This window comes from Zootoca vivipara, chromosome 3 (assembly GCF_965207765.1).
Source record: "Zootoca vivipara chromosome 3, rZooViv2.hap1.1, whole genome shotgun sequence".
NCBI classification, from domain to species: Eukaryota; Metazoa; Chordata; class Lepidosauria; order Squamata; family Lacertidae; genus Zootoca; species Zootoca vivipara.
Genome location: NC_142586.1, coordinates 44673928 through 44695418, shown reverse-complemented (window position 1 = coordinate 44695418; position 21491 = coordinate 44673928).

Below are 21491 nucleotides of genomic sequence, written 5' to 3'. Positions count from 1 at the left end.
AAATTGCTACTGTTTCAAGTGCAGGGTTTCTATCTAAGTCATACTCAGAGTAGTAGACACACTGAAACCAGTGGACTTAATCAGAGGGTGTCTAACTCAAGTCCACTGATTTCAGTTAGACTTCTCTGACTTATTCAGATACAACCTATAGTTTCCAATATAAGAAATGCGATTGGGAGGGAGTTTTACCTCCGGTTAGATGGACGAGTGACTCAGAATTTCCTCCCTCCCAATAGCATATGGCTATGAGTTATTTGGCAGCAGGAGTCTGGAGGTTTCTGCCTGAGGGGAAATGTTGGGACTACCTGACCTTCAGTTTCCTTCCTGTCCAGCAATTCTAAGTGTCTGCAAATGGTCAATTCTCATGCAGATAATGAATGTTCAAGTCTTTTGAGATGTTCAGCAAACAGATTTCCCATTAAAGGAATACCCTAAGTACATAAACAAACTGTTTATTAACTTGCTGCCATGTGTTGCAAAATCTCAATCTTTTAATTAATCATAGAACAGATGCTGGTGAATATTCAGAATAAGATGGAAATGAGAGCACATTAACATTCTTAGATCTGAATTCCTGGAATGGTCTCTATGGTTGTATTAACTGTGCATTGCAGAAGTGCCCCTAACTGCTATGGCTTGATATAGATTTGTATTTGGTTGGGTACCTCAGCTTCAAAGAGAGCTGTGTGAATCATGTGCATAGCTGCCAAGTTATCCCTTTTTTAAAGGGATTTTCCCTTATGCTGAATAGGCTTCCTCGTGAGAAAAGGGAAAACTTGGCAGCTATGATCATGTGCCATATGCAGAAACACAAGCAACTCCAGAACTCAGTTGTGGTGGCAACATTTTTAGACATTCTAACAAAGAAGCACTTACACTGTGGAACTCACTGCCCCTTGATATTAGGCAAGTGCCTTTCCTGTATTTTTCAGGCTAACCCCACCCCCTTTTCCCCAAGCAAGTCTTTCTAGACATCTAACTTTATCATGGTACAGTACATAGTTTCAATAAGTATTTTATTAATGAGTTTGTTTTATATTTTAATTTTAAATGTTATTTGTTTTTTAGTATTTTTAAATTGGTGTTTTAATGACTTTTTAGACTGTTAATTGTAAACCCTCCAGAGGTATTTCCTTCTAGTTAGCAGTATATAAATTTTGTTAAAGAAAAATAAATGAATGAATATATTCAGATCCATTTCTCCTGGGATTCCCTCCAGCATCCCAGAAGATTCTGGTGTACAGTTCTCCAACCAAGCAGTTCCTCATCATTCCCTGAAACATATGCGGAGTGCACCTCTTAGATCATGTGGCACAGCCACTTGATAAGACAGGTGCCAACTTGACAGCACATTAGCAAGCAGTCAATAATAAAATAGAGCATGCATGAGTGTTTGGGCATGCCCCTGCTTTTGTTCTGGACTACCTCTCTTTCAAATCAGAACCAGTGAAGGCAGTGAAGGTCCTGTGTGAGTGTGTCTGGAGGCGGTTGGAGGATGGATGGCGGCTAACAGATTGAGGTTGAATCCTGACAAAACAGAAGTATTGTTTGTGGTGTGGGCAAATCATTTTTGCTGCATTTCCAAGCACTCCCAAGTACGGAGGTTCCATTTGCACTATACATTTAAAACAGTACCATACCACTTTAAACAGTCATGGCTTCCCACAAAGACTCCTGGGAAGTGCAGTTTGTTGAGGGTGCTGAGTTATTAGAAAACCCCTATTCCCCTCACAGAGCTAAATTTCTCACAGTAGTTTAACAATCTGAGAGCTGTAGCTCTGTGAGGGGAATATAGGTCTCCTACTGTCTCTCACAGCATGCTTAACAAACTCAAGTTCCCAGGATTCTCTGGGGGAAAGCACAACTGCATAAAAGGGTATGATACTGCATTAAACGAATAGTGCAGAGGGGGCCTAAGAGATAAAAAGGAAAGGGCACATTATGCCTTTGCCATGTGTCATTTGTGTGCAGCCTGTACCCACTCCATGAGGCTAGCTGGAAGCAATGGCCTCACCTCCACGACAGCAAGCAAAGCACCTGCCATTTCCTTACAGAACAAAAAGGAAGCTTTCTATATTACAGCAACAAAGCCAGTGGGGCTACATCTGCTATGCTGGGACACCAAAAGCAATGACAGACTTATCATTATAGTCCGTTGAGACAGTGCCATGTGGAGCCAAGCACATGCCTTTGTTAACTTAGCAGTTATCCTAGCTGGTCACACTCCTTCCAGCTGATTTTCTATTGAAGTTGCTAGACAGACTATATGATGCAATGATGAAAAAAGGGAGACCATACGTAAGGAGACTCATTCTAATATATGGAAACACATGGCACAGGCCGTAATGGCCCTGGCTAGAATCATGGGTCAATGCCAACCAAGCACCACCTAGCAGCGGTGCCACCAACAGGCCTTCCACAGTGCCTGAGACCATTAGTATTGGGCAATGTGTTGTTTTAGACACTTGGGCCCCATGCGGTTTTGGGCTTTGAATTGTGCCTAGGAGCTCACTGGCAGCCAGTGCAGTGCTTTCAGGAGTTGACAATTTGACACATGGTCAAATTGAGCTGCCTCATTTAGCAACTTAGCAGTCACATTCTGCACTACCTGCAGCCTCTGGACTGTCTTCAAGGGCAACCCCATGTAGTTTCACATTACAGTAGTCCAGAAGAGAGAGATCGCCAGAACATGGATAACTGAAGCCAGGCCATTCTGATCAAGAAGCAGCTGTAGCTGGCAAACACGCCTAAGCTAGTTGGCTACTCCTTTGATTGAAACGATACTAGAGCTATATACTCAGCACCACACAATGAGCCAGCGACACTCCTGGGTAAGTGTATGCAGGATTGCAGCATTAAGCCATCTGATAATGGAAGAATTAGACTGGTGGTCATTTAAAGACAGAGCAAATGCTTCTCATTATGAGTGCTGCTGAGAGTAGAGACATTCTCTGTGTTGGATTCAAATGTGAACACTTTCCCAGTTTCCTATTAATAAGTACTGTACATCAAGAAGAGCATAATTTAAAAGGTTAACATTTAAGAGAGTATAAATATCTCAGTATGGCATGTATGTATTACAGAGGCAGAAACTGTTGCCATTAAAGGCAACAACCATGCGGCAGTATTTGTTGCTGGTTTCTTCATGGCACTCGAAGTACTTAACAATTAAGATAGACTTTTGTCATGGTTTAAATCAATCCAATGTCTTGGTTGCTCCATTCATTTTAATGCCAGGTTTAACTGGCATTTAAAATCAGGCATCTAACTCCAAAAGAGTTGTGAAAGTTAACAAATGGGGGGGGGCATTCATGTAAGGAACAAGTAAGATAGATAGATAATTTATTATGGTCGGAGACCAGCATATAAAACACACTTGGGGGTACAATCCCAAAAGGAACACAAACATCTAAAACATTGAACAACAGTGAATTTAAAATTTATAAATGCGATAAGTGTTTAGACACTAAAAACTTTGAGATAAGCTACCGCAGAGACATGACCCAGAATCACCCGAGGGACAGTGTTTGGGGATTTTCTTGATGAACTAGTTTGGATCGGGGGATGGTCTGCGCCTACAGATCTGTACACAGAATCTGGTGACCATCCAGGTTGTCTTTTGAGGAACATGTAATGTCTATTATGGCTAAGCACCTATAATGTAGCCGCTGTCAAGTATATTACACACACACACACACAGAGAGAGAGAGAGAGAGAGAGAGAGAGAGAGAGAGAGAGAGAGAGAGAGAGAGAGAGAGAGAGAGAGCTATGATTATTGTTAGTGGTAACATCCAGGATAATGCAAAACATTTTGCTGTCTGAGGCACACATGAACACCCACTCACTTAGTATCCATGGCCTCTCCTCTTCTGTGGCAGTAAAAATATAACAATACTACATTAAATAACTAAGGGTGAATCTTAACCCCTTTTCTGCAGTGGCTGAGCTTGATGAAGCAGTTTGGACTAGAAAAGAACAAGGTTTTGGAACAGGACAGAGGCTGTGTAGTATTTCTGCTTTGCATTTTGAATTAAGCATGGAGAATCTCATTTATTTGTTTATTTAATTCATTGTCTTTATATCCCACCTTTTTCTCCAAGGAGCTCAAGGCGGCTTTAATCCCCACACGAATCCCTGTGAGGTAGGTTAGACTGAGAGGCAGTGACTGGCCCAAGGTGACCTAGTTAGCTTCATGGCCAAGTGGGGACTTGAGCCCTGGTCTCCCAGCTCATAGTCCAACACCCTAGCCATCTTCAACCTTCTCAGGCCCAGGACTCACTTTTAGCACAAACATGCATTTGGAGACCCATTTCTTTTACCATATCTTTGCATGGTGGTAGTGCTCCTGTTGTAGTGGTAATGGTCCTTCATGGATCACTGCCTTGTCGTGGTGAAGGGGCTTGAATAACTCAGAGAAGCTATGAGCTATGCTGTGCAGGGCCACCCAAGACGGACAGGTTGTAGTGGAGAGTTTTGACTAAATGTTATCCACCTGAAGCACGAACCCTCAAGCCACTCCAGTATCCCTGCCAAGAAAACTCCATCGACAAAAACAACAGGCATATAAGGCCCCAATACTTTGGTCACTTCATGAGAAGAGAAGACTCCCTGGAAAAGACCCCAATGTTGGGAAAGATTGAGGGCACTAGGAGAAGGGGACGGCAGAGGACGAGATGGTTGGACAGTGTTCTCAAAGCTACGAACATGAGTTTGACCAAACTGCGGGAGGCAGTGGAAGACAGGAGTGCCTGGCGTGCTATGGTCCATGGGGTCACGAAGAGTCGGACACGACTAAACGACTAAACAGCAACAACAAGTGCTCCTGTTGCAAAACTCATTGGATCAGGCCGCAACACACATGTGAGTCCTGACCCACCAGCTGAAGACCAGCAAACTACACCACACTGGCTATATATGAGCTAGATGGTCTTGGTGAGGAACTGGCAACAACAAAAACAGAAATTCCTTTGTCTTCGCAGTATTTAGGAAGATATTTAATCCAAATGTTTGAGCAGAGCATTGCAAGCAACAATATATATATTTATGAGTGGTATGTACCTGTTGGCAATGTGGAACTGAGCCAGTTACAGTTGGCACAATTTTAAAAAGAAGGTGGAAAAGAAAATCTGCAAATAAATAAGGCTTAGGTGGCACTAGGTGGCTGCCTAGGGCAGTGCTTTGTAGGGGGCTGCAGTTTGGCAGGGTCAGATGGAAGGCATTTGTGAAAGTTTTCCTTATAGGCAATACCAGCAAAGACTGGGGAAGGACAGAGCTCCTTGTGTGAAGAGTAGACAAAGAGAGGCAAAGCAGTGGGCAAGAAATTGGGGTGGGGAGTTCAATGGGATGCCAAACATTTTAAAACAAATGAAAAGCAAATGAATAAAATACTGTACATTTAAAAAGCTAAAGAAAACTTTTACAAAATTACAAGGCCTCCAGTGCAGGGTTTCCCTTAATTTAAAAAATAATTAGGTGAATTCTCTTGCACTAGAGTTGTGCAATGAGGACGTAAGCAACCCTAAAGAACCAGACAATACAAAATTGAAAATGAAATTTATTTAGCCAGGAAAATAATGAAGGGGAGGCAGGTGTCAGTGTCATCATTCAGTAATCATTGCAACATAAAAATATAGGCTTATGATACTTAAGTCACGCTCCACATTGCAATCTCAATTTCTAATCTATTGATGAGACCTTTGATATAGTTGTTGTGATATGTAACGTTGCCCATGAACCTTCCAACTACTCAGAAGACAAAGCTATCGAAACGTTCACAGTCCAGATTCTGCAAGAAAAGAGGAAAAGTGTCAGTTTGGCTGAAACGAAACCTTACACCAACTCTTGGGACAGGAAAAGCTAGGGAATAGGCTGAGGGCTGGAAGGAAGTTCCAGGCTGTAGGGATGGGGAGAAAGCAAGTATTCCAAAGACAAGGTGGCTGAACTAATGATGTAGCTAAACAAGGGACTGGAAAACACAAACTCAGGAAACTATGGGAGGAAAAAGGTGGCAAGAAAAGGGCAGAAAACAATACACATTAAGGTGGGTCTGGGATCTGAAGAAGAAATTCACCGTGTTTCTGCTCAGAAGGGTGATGAGCCAGAGATGGAGGAATGCTAAGGAGGCTGTCCAAAAAGACAAATGTAACCAAAAGTAGCTTGACAAAGTAGTCAGTCTGTGGCCTCAAAAGTGGGATACTGAAGAAACAAAGGTGGGTGAAGAGCTGGCTTTGAAGGGAGGGAAGTTAAGAAGGAAATAGGGTCAGGAAAGGTCAGGTCAGAAGGGTCAGGAAGGAGGTGAAAAGAAAAGGGAGCTACAGAGGCCTGAGGACAGTGGCTTAGTTTTGATGGATTTGGACCCTAACATGGCTGCTATACCTTTAAGAGTTATATAGCTGAGGGATTTTATCTCTGGTGGCTTCTGTAGTATTGTGGCCTGGCAATCCTGAGGGAGTAAAGAGGACCAAGAAGCAGCAAAGTCTGAATTTCATGTATTGATTTCAACTAGCCAGCCAATTCCTTGCAATACCAGGCTTCTGGTAACAAAGTATCTGCTATCTGGGGGAAGTATTGCCAATTTCCCAGGTACAAAAGAATGAAATGTAGTGCTTATAAAATATGAGAGACATTCAAAAGATGAAGCAGCCGCAATGGGGAAAGTGAGGTGTAGGTAACAAATGTGTTATTTGTTGTGTGACAATAAACGGATTATTTGGAAAGGTCCCAAGGAATGGAAGCAGAAGTAAATGAGCAAGGTTTCTGAAAGCAAGTAAATATTTTGTAGTAACTAGAGGTTTAATAAAAGGGACGCGGGTGGTGCTGTGGCCTAAACCATAGAGCCTAGGGCTTGCCGATCAGAAGGTTGACAGTTCAAAACCCCATGACAGGGTGAGCTCCCGTTGCTCGGTCCCTGCTCCTGCCAACCTAGCAGTTCGAAAGCACGCAGTGCAAGTAGATAAATAGTTACCGCTCCAGCGGGAAGGTAAACGGTGTTTCCGTGCGCTGCTCTGGTTCACCAGAAGCGGCTTAGTCATGCTGGCCACATGACCCGGAAGCTGTCTGCAAACCAACGCCAGCTCCCTCGGCCAGTAAAGCGAGATGAGCGCCGCAACCCCAGAGTCCTCCGTGACTGGACTTAACGGTCGGGGTCCCTTTACCTTTACCTAGAGGTTTAATAGATCCTACACCGATTCTCAAAACTGGACTGAAAGCTCGCAAGCAAAAATCGCATTTTTGAAGCCCTCCCCGCTCCACATACACATCCAATTTGAAAAAATATGAAAATGTTGCCACCTGGTTTATATCATAATTTGTTATATGTTGATTTGCAAATATCCATTCTTTGACTACACTTCAATTCAAACAGTAGCTAAACTGCAATCCTGCTACATGTATTTGGAAGCAAGTCCCATTGAACTCAGTGAAATTTACTTCTGGGGAGAGATTGTGCTGTAAAGCTGAAATATGTTAGTTCAACTTTCCAAAATTCAGGACAAAAGTACTTGAGAGACACATTTTGCTCCTTATGCAAATTACAGTGCAAGCTAATGGTTTTCAGCTTGTTTTCAGATGTGGTATTTGTGGGAGAAAAAGATGCATTGGCCTTGGTTTGTCAGCTTGGTGGGGAGACATGGAATTTTCTGGGGGGAAATAATGTTAATGGTCATGTGTAGTACTTTACTGAATTCTGAGAAGATGCTGCCATCTAGTGATTCTCCCACCAGCAACTCAAATAGCAGCACATTTTTGGAAAAGCGGTGTGTAGGTGTGATATTATTTGAACTGAAACAAGAGCTAGATCATATCCTGTTTGGGACTGCTGATCCTTTAGGAACGATGGTGTAAATATTCTGAGGTTTTCAAAGTGGGAAATGAGACATAACTTGGCAATGAGTAGTTAATTCATGGTGGCCAATGCTTAAAGCACCTTTTTATTTTTATATATTTAATTATATAAATTTATAAATATACATTTTCCCATTATTGTTAAGGAAGCTGTACTGTTGATGGAACTACAGTGGTTTTTATATAGTTATTTAATTACAACATTTACAGAAGGGGTGCTTTAATCCTGATCAGTGTCAGCAGTGTCCAGGAGTTGGTATGAGATGAAAATCTTCTTGACAAAATCCAAAACAGTGGGGGAATGGCTACTAGATTAAATATGTGTAAAAGTGGAAAGTTGCTCAGAAAGACCAAGACTGGCATGTTTAAATTCACAGGAGGAAACGTCTAAAAAATGAGAAGGTTCATTAGAAGGAAGTTGAAAGGGAAAGTCAGGTAGTTGGATCTATTTAGGGTGCTTTAAGATGCTATTTAGCATCTTAAAAAGCAGAGACATCACCTTGCTGACAAAGGTCCATATAGTTCAAGCTATGGTTCTCCCAGTAGTGATGTATGGAAGTGAGAGGTCGACCATAAAGAAGGCTGATCGCTGAAGAATTGATGCTTTTGAATTATGGTGCTGGAGGAGACTCTTGAGAGTCCCATGGACTGCAAGAAGATCAAACCTATCCATTCTGAAGGAAATCAGCCCTGAGTGCTCACTGGAAGGACAGATCCTGAAGCTGAGGCTCCAATACTTTGGCCACCTCATGAGAAGAGAAGACTCTAAAAAAGATAGTTAAAACATCATTTAAGAAAGAACCGGAGATATTTCTTTTGAGTATGGTAAGCGAAGAAATTAAGGCCAAAGATAGATGTTTGGTAATGTACAGCACTATAGCCGCCAGAACTCTAATTGCACAAAATTGGAAAAGTGACAAAATTCCAAATATTAAAGATTGGCTGATGAAATTAGTGGGATATAAAAATTTGGCTATTCGAAACGGGATATCAAAAGGATTGGGTAGGGAAAAAGCGGGTAAAAATTGGGAATCTTTTGAATCATATATGAAAAATAAGGCAAAATGAGCGAATCTTGAGACAGAGATATGAAGGGCAAGGAAATTAAAGGGCAGGAGAAAATTGCACTAAGTATGCATCAGAATAAAGAAATATAATCAACATACAGGAATGACTGGAAGTCACCAGGGTGGAGGGTAAGGGGGAGGGTATTTAAGCCTTTTTTAACAGATCAAATGGTTAAGATGAATTGGACTAGAGTCCATAAAATTAGGGGGTTGAGTATGAATGACTGTCTGAAGATAAATTTGATTTGTTTATTCTTTATTTGCTTCTATTTTAAATCTTCTGTTTGATGATTGAGATTCTTACGTTAGAATTTTTGTTATAATTATGATTTGGATATTTCACAAATATTATTTGGATTATGTTATGTTATTATTCTTACTTTGTTTAAGTGATTGTTTTCGAATATAAGGTCTTTCTTTTTTTCCTTTTTTATTATTTCAGTTTTGTTCTCTTTTACTTTAACGTTATACGTGTATGTGTATGTTTGTGAGTGTGTGTAATTTAAATAATTCCTAATAAAGTTTGTTTTTAAAATAAATAAATAAAAAAAAGAAGAGAAGACTCCCTGGAAAAGACCCTGATGTTGGGAAAGATGGAGGGCACAAGGAGAAGGGGATGACAGAGGATGAGATGGTTGGACAGTGTTCTCGAAGCTACGAACATGAGTTTGACCAAACTGCGGGAGGCAGTGGAAGACAGGAGTGCCTGGCATGCTATGGTCCATGGGGCTACGAAGAGTCTGACACGACTAAACAAAAAAGGGGTGCTTGAAACTCACACCATTTAAAACAAATGGCTTCCCCCAAAAGAATCCTATGAACTGTAGCTTGCCAGGGATTCTCGGAATATGCAGAAACATTCAAATATGTGATCCCACAACTGTGTTGAGAAGTGACACAGTCCTAATGCTCTTATACTACATGCTACTTATGCACGTTTGGAGCAGCCTTTAAACTAAACAGAAGTATGATCTGTTGTATTTTTAAAAATCTTAAATACTTAAAAATAAAATAAAATTTAACCACTTTTTGGATGATGAAAAATGGCCACTTTCAACAATTCACTGCATCTAAAAATGAATTCTAGAATATTGCTATTGATGAAAGTCATGCAGAGCACCAAAATTTAGTTTCCAAGCTCCAGATACAACAGGTTACTCATGAATTGGAAGCATGACCAAGCCTGTAGTCGTAATCCCACTGACCTGAGAGTAAGCTCTAATTAATTCAATAGGACTTGCTTCTAAGTAGAATCATAGATTTGTAGAATTGGAAGGGACCATGAGGGTCATTTCGTCTAACCCCCTGCAATGCAGGAATCTAGACATGTTTAGGATTGTGTTGTAAGTCAATCAAACCCAATATTTTCATGCATGCATATACTAGTTGATACACCCAGACTATAATGCATGCTATGTGAGGCTGCCTTTGAAGGCAATTCAGAAACTTCAACTAGAATAGCGTGCAGCTGTTTGAGTGAGCGTCAGGCCAGAGCATATTACACTAATCCTGCGCCTTCTGCACTGCTAGTCAGTGCATTTACAAGATGGTGATTACTTTAACGTCTTAAAGCCTTCAATGGTTTCCGGTCTGGTTACTTGATGGATTGCTTACACTAATATGATCCTATCCATGCCTTAAGACAGCGGTGGGAAATCTCAGGAGTGAATGCAGCCCTCCAGGCTTCTCTAACTGGTCATATCTCCCCACAGGTCATGCATCCTCTCTGTGGGCCACACCCTTCCCTGGCCCTGCTTGGCACCTTTCGTGTTTTCACCTGACTGGACTATATCCTTGAAATTGCTTGCCTAGGTGGAGGATACAGAGGATGAAGTGTATGTAGAAACTAGCATGGTATAAAAGGTAAGTTGCTCCATTTGTTGCTCCACCCACTTTTGCCTTTGGCTCTGCCCAACATCACCATCACTGGCACATGGGCCCCTGGAGGGTGGCCCATAGAAGGAAGTGCAGCACTTGGCTGAAACAGGTTCCCCACCCCTGCCCTACAATTAGCAGTGGTTGCTTGCCCCCCCCCTTACGATCTGTTAGGTTAGCAGGTACTAGACATTGGGCCTTTTTAGTGGTGGCCCCATTCCTGTAACTCTCCCTCCAGGAATTTGTGCTTGTGCGCTTGTCCCCATCAGGACTAGCCTTCAAAAATGCTTTAAATGTCCATTATTATTATTATTATTATTATTATTATTATTATTATTATTATTTGTTCTGATTAGCTTTTAATTAAGATGATTTCATTATGGTTCATACTGTTGCCTTTCTGGTGATGGTTATTGGATTCCAATACATGTTTCCTCGTGCTGTATTTGTTGCTACTGCTTACTGGATTTTCAATATGCTGATGTTTATACTTTGTGATTTTATTGAAAGTTGGGTATGATTCCATGTTTAGGTACTTTGTTGCAAAAGATCAGTACATGGAAGTGTCACCTCTTTTGAGATGAACAGAGACCCCCTCAAAAAAATCCCATATGCATATTGTTTCCTACAAAGAGATCTAAATCAGGGCGATTGATCTGGGACTTGGTGTATAATCCCTTTGAAATGGAACTCATTCTATGTTGCTTCTCAAATCAGCAATGGTGTAGCAGTGGAATTGGCAGTAATTAATAACAGCATTTGTCCAAGGCCCAGTAAGTAAAGGAAAATCAGCGATAAATGGCTCAGAAAGAAACATGAATATTGAGTTAGGCACTATTTCTTAAAGTCTCCTGAATTTATTTGCCAATACATCTTTGGGTGGTTGAGCGCAGGGAGACATCAGAACATAGTTCTTTAAAAGCTTTCATTTACAATTAGCAGTAGAAATTACATCTGCTTTGCATCCATCCCTGTTTACATCATAGGCACTCAACATTATATGCAGTAAAACCTTCTTGGGGAAAATATTGCATTAATAGCATGTTTTTATTTATTTGGTTCTACTTCACATTAGACAACACAATGACACAAATGGATTTTGTTTGCTTTCTTCAAGTCCGTATTTTAGGCTGCTCGCTAATGAATAGTGCTGAAATAACAGCCATCTGGCTTTTTGAAGTCTTTTAAAATGCATTACCAAACTGCATTGAGTATTATCCTAAGAAATAGAGCCATCCTGGGCTGCCTGGATCACTTTGCAGTGGCAGCACTGTATCCGATTGGGAAGGGGGAGAGTCTCTCTTCATATTCCTTTCTCCCTTCAATATGAAGGGCTCAGGCCATGGTCTGAAGGCATATGAGGTCACCACCTTCGTGAAGTTAAGCAAGTCTGGGTCTGGTCAGTGACTGGATAGGAGACCACCTGGGAACTGTATTTACTCTGTCTTGGATTCCCTGTCTGTAGAAAGACATAATATAAATGTAAAAAACAAACAAACGACTAAGAGCCAAATTAGGCATGATGGCACAAGTCCGGTATGTTTAAACTATGCTAATTAGAAATGCCACTCCTTCACAGATGACAACAATATAAAGGCCATTCTGGAAATTTTCAGGGATAGGTAGAAAGGGAGGAAATGGCTTCCTTATTTGGGGCAGACAGTGGCAGCTGACATCCACCATTTTTACGAGGTCTTAACCCTGTGCATTCAAATGGGATCTATAATAATAATAATAATAATAATAATAATAATAATAATAATTTATTTATACCACGCCCACCTGGCTGGGTTTCCCCAGCCACTCTGGGCGGCTTCCAACAGAAATATTAGAATACACTAATTTCTTAAAGATTAAAAGCTTCCCTAAACAGGGCTGCCTTCAGATGTCTTCTAAAAGTCTGGTAGTTGTTTTTCTCTTTGACATCTGGTGGGAGGGCGTTCCACAGGGCGGGTGCCACTACTGAGAAGGCAGTACATTCTTCTCATATAAAGGGGGAAAGCAAGACCCCTCAAATGGACAGGTATGGGACACCCCAAATGAACTTGCCAATCTGCCTATGTCATCAGGGGAGGCCCTGCTCCAAGTAACCCTGCCCCGAGAGGTGAGGCAGCAAATGAAGACAGGCGATAGGGTCAGTGGCGGCTCCCAGCTTTGAAATCCTCTCTGCAGAGAAAGTCAGTAACCACCATCTCCCTCCCTATTTAGACAGCAAGTAAAAATATTTATTTTATTCCATGTGTTTTCCAGGTCATTGCTGTCTGTCAATTATTCTGCTTCTCTGGTTTAGGTGTGTGTGTCCCCCCCCCAGCTGGTTAGTTGGTTTGGGGGTCTTATATTAAGGTTGCAGTCCTAAACACTCTTACTAAGGATTAAGCCCCATTTAATACAATTGGAGTTTGGAGTAAAAATGCATGCATTCTACTTGATGTCTCTATGGTTTTATGTAAGCTCCCTTGGGCTTTGAATGATTGAAAGGTGGATTATAGTATTGAAAATAAAATAAATACATTTTAAGGTTACAAGTTCTGCCTTGCAAGCATTAGCTGATAGAGGAAGGATATAGACAGCTCATTTGCCCATGGAACAGCTTCAGTTTCTGCTGTCTTCACGTGTCTGTGGTGCTAACTGTAGTGTGGGTGGACAAAACTGGACATGGGTGGACAAAACTGGACATGGATAATTTTTAGTAGGGACATTTGCCCCATTTTCACAGCTTGTATCAAGAACTATGGTAGTGCGGCGGAAGCACACCGCTTGGCAGATATCAGGATTATCTTCTGCTATATGGGCTGTCTAGGAAGCAAATTTAGAATAGGCAGGGAATCTTCATAAAGACGTTAATTAACATTTGGTAAAATAAAATGAGTTTCTGTATCATGTCATCTTTCTGGTTCAAACTTTCCATAAGCAGAATCCTACTTCACATTTTTTGAAATGATGACAAACCATTAGATATTTGATGCATGAAACGCATGCAAACATGCAGGCGATGGAAAGACCTTTACAAGGCCCATTTTTCCATAGTTTATGTGGGCTATGCAGACGATTCAGACCATAAACAGGTTGGATAAATGGCAGCATTATCTGCAAAGGAATTACATTGACACAGGATACATAAGGGAGCCACAGTGAATTCAGATAAGTCAGGGTTTCTGATAACTGTGATTCAAAATAATATGGACCTATTACATTTATATCGAGACACGTTTAGTTCATATTTCTGCTAGTTACTGGAATATTTATTCCATGTTCCAACGATTTTATGGTTTACTAATAGCGTTGACATTCAGGAAGCCTAGACTCCTTGCTATTTTGAGAGCAGAGATTTATATGTTTTCATTATATGCTTTCCTCTTGTAGATCTTATAAACAATATGAATTATAGTGCTTTTACTGTGACCGACATTTCCTGGAAGACAAGGACAAGGTAAATACAGCCCTCACCTCCTGGATTTCTATCTGATCATTCTGAAATATGAACATCCTTTGCCCTAAATCTAGATGATGGCTTTTATCAATCTATTTCTCCAGATATGATTTAGAAGCAACTGCTTTTATGTGATAAACAATAAAATAATAAGAAGTTAAGAGAAACCACCCGCATTGTGAAGTTGGTAAACACAAAACTAAAGTTCATAGTACTTGTGCAGCTCTTTATATTAATTGTCAAACTATAGAAACTCTTTCTTTGGAATGAAGTTTTTGAGAGAGAGAGAGAGAGAGAGAGAGAGAGAGAGAGAGAGAGAGAGAGAGAGAGAGAGAGAGAGAGAGATTTAGGACCGCTGATCAAAACGGCACTTCAGTTTTATGCTTTTTTCACTTAGTAACATTTTTGTTTTCAGATAGAAATAGATTTCCAATGCAATGCTGTTCCAATCAGACCAGCCTCAATTCAGCACTGTCCCTACCACACAAAGGGAACATAGGAAACTGGCTTACACCGAGTCAGACCTTTGGTGCGTCCGGCTCAGTATTGTCTACATTAACAGACAACGGCTCTCCAGAGTTTTAGGCAAGAGTCTCTCCCAGCCCAACTGGGAGATGCCGGGGAGTGAACCTGGAACCTTCTTCATGCAAATAATATGTTCTGATTCTGCTCACACAGACCTTATTTGTTGTGTGCATTTAAATGCAAGGATCGCAAGGATCATCTTCAAATAGTGCTGTTATGGTTAGACTGCAATCCTATGCATCTTAGAGTAAGCCCCATTGAACTCATTGGAATGTGCTTCTGAGTAGACATGCATATGCTTGCATTTTAATGGTTAGATTATTTAACCAAGCACTTTTTGCTTAACTAAAGAGCTGTCTTATTGTTGTTACAATATTAAAAATAAAAATACAGCAGTGGTGGGGAACCTCAGGCCTCCTTATCTGCCCTTTGGGGGCTCTTCTTCGACCACATACTGTCTCCCCAAGCTGCACCCTCACCAACCCTGCTGCATGCCCTCCTTGAGTGCTGCCAGGATTGTGCCCTTGAACTAAATGTGCCTGCAATGTAGTCTTCTTCAGAAATGCAAAAATCTCCGCCCCTGCTGAGCACACTTTTTGCCTTTGATCCCGCCCACTACTGGCAACCTGGTGTACAATGAAAAGAACTGGAGATTGCAAAACCAAGAAACTCAGAGAAACAAAAATGGACAGATTTAGCTATCCATCACCATTACTCAGGCATTCATCTTGGAGGTGGCAGGAACCTAGTTTAAGGCCTATAGATAACTAGTAACAAACTGTTGTATATTAGAATACTAACCCTGTATTTGTATCTAAGCATCATACTGGGGCATGAGGCTACTTGTTTGTAAATGCAAACATCTGATCAAGACGTACTTGAAAGCCCTCTATAAATTACAAATTATAAAAAGCAAGCTTTTCAAGTTAGCCAAGGTTACTTTGTTTTCAATCATTTTGTGTGAAGTGCTTTTGAAATTTTCTAGGGTTACCTAGCGGCTGATAGTTACCATGGAAACAACAGCACAGAACTCGTGTACTCCGGGGGGGGAGGGGTTTTCCTTCTAATAAGCTTTGTCACCATTACTCCTTTCTTCCATTTCTGTTTTATTGTTTACATTTCACAGTCGGAGATCAGGCTTCCCAAGCATCTATGCCTTTTAACCCTGAGGTGCATTCCAACTATCTCCTGTAATTTTGTAGCACCTAATTTGCTATGTTGCTTTTGCCATACCTGTCATCTGAGATACGGCTTCACATTTGACCTTCCATGCTCAATTACTGCATTTGCTTCAAGTGACCTTGGTGCGGCTACTGAGATATATCCTTCATCCACTGCAGAGACCTTCATCCATTCCAGAAATTGTGACTATCTTTCACACACCCATTTACAGTATACAGGTTGTAGCTCTGTTCTCCCTTCTCTCGTGGCCAATCAGTATTCAGCTCTCTTATAAATGTGAAACTCCTTACATCGTGCTTTTTTTATTTTATATTTTTAATGCACTTGTGCATTTGTTAAAATGCAAACGTGCCCCCCAAAATGCATATCAAACAGCCGGGGGGAAAGTCTTCTCCCTCCTTTTTCACTCACTCAAGCAAAACTCCTTCCCGTCCTTTCCCACTTCTAGATGTAGTTTAATAAAACAACAATGACATCCAGTGGCTGCTGAGCTGATCAGCAGTTTTCCCTTCCACTGTATTAGATGCAGCAGATGTCGACATAGTTTTTGCTTTTGAAAGCTTGATGCAAGATTTCCAAATGCTATCTTTGACAACTTTATTTTTTAAAAAAGTATATCCCTGTGCCAGTATGACTGATTTCTTCAGGACAGCTATCAATAGCATTACTCAGTTACTGTCCATGCCCTTTTCTTTGCATCAGGCAAGGAGTATGTTTATGTCCTGTCCAGTTCTGACTTACAACACAATCCCATGCATGCTCATGTTTCTCATATTATAAGACATGTCTTATATTTATTTTTTCCTAAAAAAAACACACAATATGGCTTATTTTCAAGGGATGTCTTATTTTTTTCCTCCTCCTCCTGCTGCGGCCGGCATTGCTGCTGCGCCTATCACTATGTCTTATTTTTGGGGTATGGCTTATATTCCTTGAATGCTTTAAAATCCTGCTATGGCTTATTTTATGGGTATGTCTTAAAATATGAGAAACGGGGTATTTGAAAGTAAGCTACAGTGGCAAAGTGTAGGTTGCTGGCACCTCTCATGTGGGTGCCATTGCCATTCTAAGAGAACAAGGGAGGTGTTCGTGGTGAGTCCCAATACCTCTTTTTCTAGAAAAATGGCACTGCTGGTATAAATGTAAAAGAATACCGGGATAAATATTTGGCAGGATAGAGAGAAGGGGTGGGTGGGTGAATTTAGAATGCAATCAATCCACAGTTGAGCATTTTCCAGTTTGTTGTTGTTTAGTCATTCAGTCGTGTCCGACTCTTTGTGACCTCATGGACCAGAGCACGCGAGGCACTCACTGATCTCAATGGGAGACATTTCAGCACAGTCTCAATCGAATCAATGGGATTCATTTTGGCACAACCATGCCACTGCTTTTTAATGGGCACAATGACAAATATGGAAAACAGTATATGGCAGGTGCAGATTAGGCTGTGCCATAGGTTAGATGGGGGAACTCTGGGTTAGGGGCATAGCTGCCAAGTTTTCCCTTTTCTCGCGAGGAAGCCTATTCAGCATAAGGGAAAATCCCTGTAAAAAAGGGATAACTTGGCAGCTATGGTTAGGGGTGACTATGCTACATTGAGGATAGCATTTGTATTGGTGCGGGTGGTGGGAGGCAGGCAGTATCTTCCACAATTTACAGCCAATGGCATGGTGAGATGCCTGAGGCACCAGTGGTAAAATATCCTTGTAGATTCCAGGAGTTCTCATTTAAACATGAAATAGAATCCAGCTTGCTAGATGTCCACATCCCAGTTTTTAGCCCCTGGCTATATTTCCCATGCTACTGCAAAGGGTAGCAGCTTAGAGCCCATATATAATTGCACTGCTGAAGTTAAATCACAACTCTGATTGATAGATTAATAGCTTTGGAAGTTAGAGGGCAAAGCCTAGAAAAGTCTAAATGTTGTTTTCTGCTCTACAGAAATCTATTAGCTCTCTCCACGGGATTCAGCTTCCTGGAGCTGATGCAGTTTGTTGCAATAAATTCTAGGGCTTTCTCTAGCATAGAATTATACTACATATTTTAAAATCTAATTTTAAACTCAATAACTGAAATTGGAGAAAAACTGAGAATTCCCAAAAAATATTTTTCTTCTACAGGAAAAGAAAAGAGGCAAAAAAAATTCTTAAAGCTTTTCATAGTCAAGATCAGTGCTTTTTTTCTGGGGCGATGCAGGGGTACGCATACCCCTAAACGTTTTGTGAATCTAAGTTTGGCCTCATTGAGGGGCAGTATTTCAATATGAGTAGGAAAATGAGAGAACCCCTAAACCTTTTTTTAAGGAAAAAAGCACTGGTTGAGATGGTTGGCGGTTTTTAAGAGTCCCTACAGTTTCATGCTGCAGTGAAGAAAAATATTTTGATTAACATCCAAATAAGACTAGTAAGATGCCAGTAAATTCATTATTTTAAGAAGCTCAGGGCTGGATTACTGCAATGTACTCTATGTGGGGCTGCCAATGCTCCTGATCTGGAAGCTCCAGCTGGTGCAGAAAGCAGCAAGTAAACTCCTGATGGTTTCGGATGGCTGATAGCTGTGACATCTCCGTTAAAGCATCTGCACTGACTGCCAATATGCTGCTGGGCTAGGTTCAATGTTCTTGTGTTCATATACAAAGCCCTGAACACCTTGTGTCCAGGCCAGTCACTAAGATTACCCAGAAGAGCACTGTTAGCTGCCCCTCATGTAACAAATGCCTATCACCCATCCCATGTTGTGGGATTCAGCAGGCATCCACCCTTTTGCCTTTCAGGCATCTCATGAAGATTTTCTCATTCCAACAGGCTTATTCAACTTTTTCGTTGAGTGGGCAGTCCTTTTAATTGCTGTTCTGTGTTGCTTTTAAGTTTTATCCACACTTCCTCTTGTTCCACTGCTTTCCTCCCAGGGGAAACCACTCTTTAGTACTCAATTGGAGCAAGCAGCCATTTCCCCCAGATTGCTGTTGGTACTGATTTATCTTTAAAGAGTGGGTTTCCCCTGTGAAATGAGTGGGGCAAGGGAGGAACTGTTCAGACTCATTCCTAGAAAGTGTGGGTCAAGCAGAAAATAACTTAGACCCATGTTTTCTAGGTACAGGACAAACGGAAGTGTAGACTAGTCATCAGCGGATTTTTTAAAAAAGTTTTTAAATTGTTATGCATTGCTCTGGTATTTTGTGAAAGAGTGATATATAAATACTTTTAAAAATCAGTCAGTCAATGTGCAGGTTATAGTGGGTGTATGATGACTAGTTGGCTAGTACCTTCTAACAGAATCATGATTGCCGTCAATTTGGTACAAGCTGATGACATTCAGATATTAGTAAAGACAACTTAAGAGGATTTTTGTGAATGTCCAAAATCCATATCGATAGTCAGCTCCATGAGGGTGTTCACTTGGGTATGTGCAGAAAGTGGAGAAGTACAATTTATTTTCAGACACACCCTGAAACCACATGAGATTATCGGAATTTACATATAAATGTCATTTTTCATTAAATTTTGAACTTTCACTGTAACATAGATACCACAAACAGGCATAAACTGGAATGAACTAAGGGTTGCACCCAGTTGGTGCCCAGAGTATGACATACACAGCAGTGTCATTTATATCTGTGAATCAACTAAAAGCCGTTGGATTTATTGACCTTGAGTCCACCACTGCAAAACGTTTGAAAGGCGCTCAGGATGAATTCTGCATGTAGAAGGTGCTGTACACACAACTGATGCAACACAGATTGATATAGCTTGGACTGCCACGTGCTAAAAATGATGCAAGATTAGGCCCTCAAATAGCAATGCATTTCACAGAATTTACTAATGCAGAAAATAAATCTATACCAGAAGGCACTGCAACTTGACATTTCCAATATGATAAGCATAAGATGCTGCATATTACAAGAGCACAGCAGAAGATTTACTTCAAATGTGGTTTTTTGGGAGACTTTAGTTCCTGCAAGGATTAAAGTTACATTTCAGGATAGTCATCGATGGAAAAGTATAAAAGATACCAGGAGATTCTTTGTCAGACTCATCCATGTGATTTACTAAGGGACTGATTCCTTCAGGACACCCTTTCACTGGCATAAGGAGCTTCCACCTGCTACTTAGAACAGGCATCCCCAACCTTCGGCCCTCCAGATGTTTTGGACTACAATTCCCATCATCGCTGACCAATGGACCTGTTAGCTAGGGATCATGGGAGTTGTAGGCCAAAACATCTGGAGGGCCGCAGTTTGGGGATGCCTGACTTAGAAGGTCACACAACATTCCTAAATACCTAATTCCTAAACTCTTCAATATCATCAACTCTTTTGAGAGTGAAAAGCTGTGTGTATTATGGTTGTCATCAGTTGCTGTCAGAAGACAAAGGCAGTGGCAATGCCCTTGGGTGGTAAACTTTTGTCCAGGCTTTCCTTTTAAGAGTTCTACAGACTCTAGGAAAGGAGAAGGGCCAGGAAACAGAAGATGCAAATGAAGCCTCCTGCCACCTAAAAGCCAAGCAGCTAGACTTTACATAAAATGCAGGTGCAAACTGCAGACCCAACAAATTCTTGGCATCTTTACAACATTCACCAAGTCCTAAAACAGCAATGTTACACCATCAAGGCACATCAAAAGAATCATCTGTCACCAGATCAAAGGTTCAAAAATTCCTCAGGGAAGGGCCATAGCTCAGAGGTAGAGCACCTGCTTTTTACGCAGAAGGTCCTAGCTTAAATCACCAGCATCTTTAGATAGGGGTGGGGATGTCCCCTGTCTGAAACTATGGAGAATCTCTTCCCAGTCACTATGAACAATACTAAGCTAGGTAAATTCATGGATTAATTTTGGTCTTAGGCAGCTTCCTATATTCTTCTAGCTGCCAATGATCCCATTATCTGCTGTTCTGGACAGGCAGTGCTCTGAAAAGATGAGATAGTATAATAGCCAGTCCTATATGCTGCACTGCCCAGCCAGCAGATATGACCTGATCAAATTCTACCAGCCTTTCTCCTAAGCATTGCATGAAAAGCTACCATGCCCAGCACCTGCTACATGAAAGAGTGGAAGGGTGCGGAATTTTATAATCTTTCAAGTGTTACCATGCAAATTTTGTTTTGATAGATATGTAATAAGAGAAGGTCACTGACCTGTATTCCTGAATTATCTCTAAGCTACTCAGCAGATGCTTTCATTCAGTTTGCTATAATTGACTGCTACTTCCCATGCTCCATCCATACAGAACAATGCAATTAAGCTGAGGAACTGGCAAGTGTATTAGGAACAGAATGGTATATGTGGACCCACAAAAAGAAAAGAACACCCCCCTATGAAAATAATTATGCCAATAAGATGCAAACAGAATACTGAAGATCTTGCCAGTAAGCAAGCGTAGCCACAAGAAAAGTCATATCAGTGACCTTTTGAAAGGCTAATTGGAAAGAATCTGATGCTGAACTGTATGTAGAAACAGGCTTTCATTCATGAGAATAATTGAACAAGAAGAGGCAGCACCCAGCCACAATGACAAGCAACATTTTTAAAAAAAACTGAAGTGCTGGAACATTGCAGAAGAAATTGTTTTCT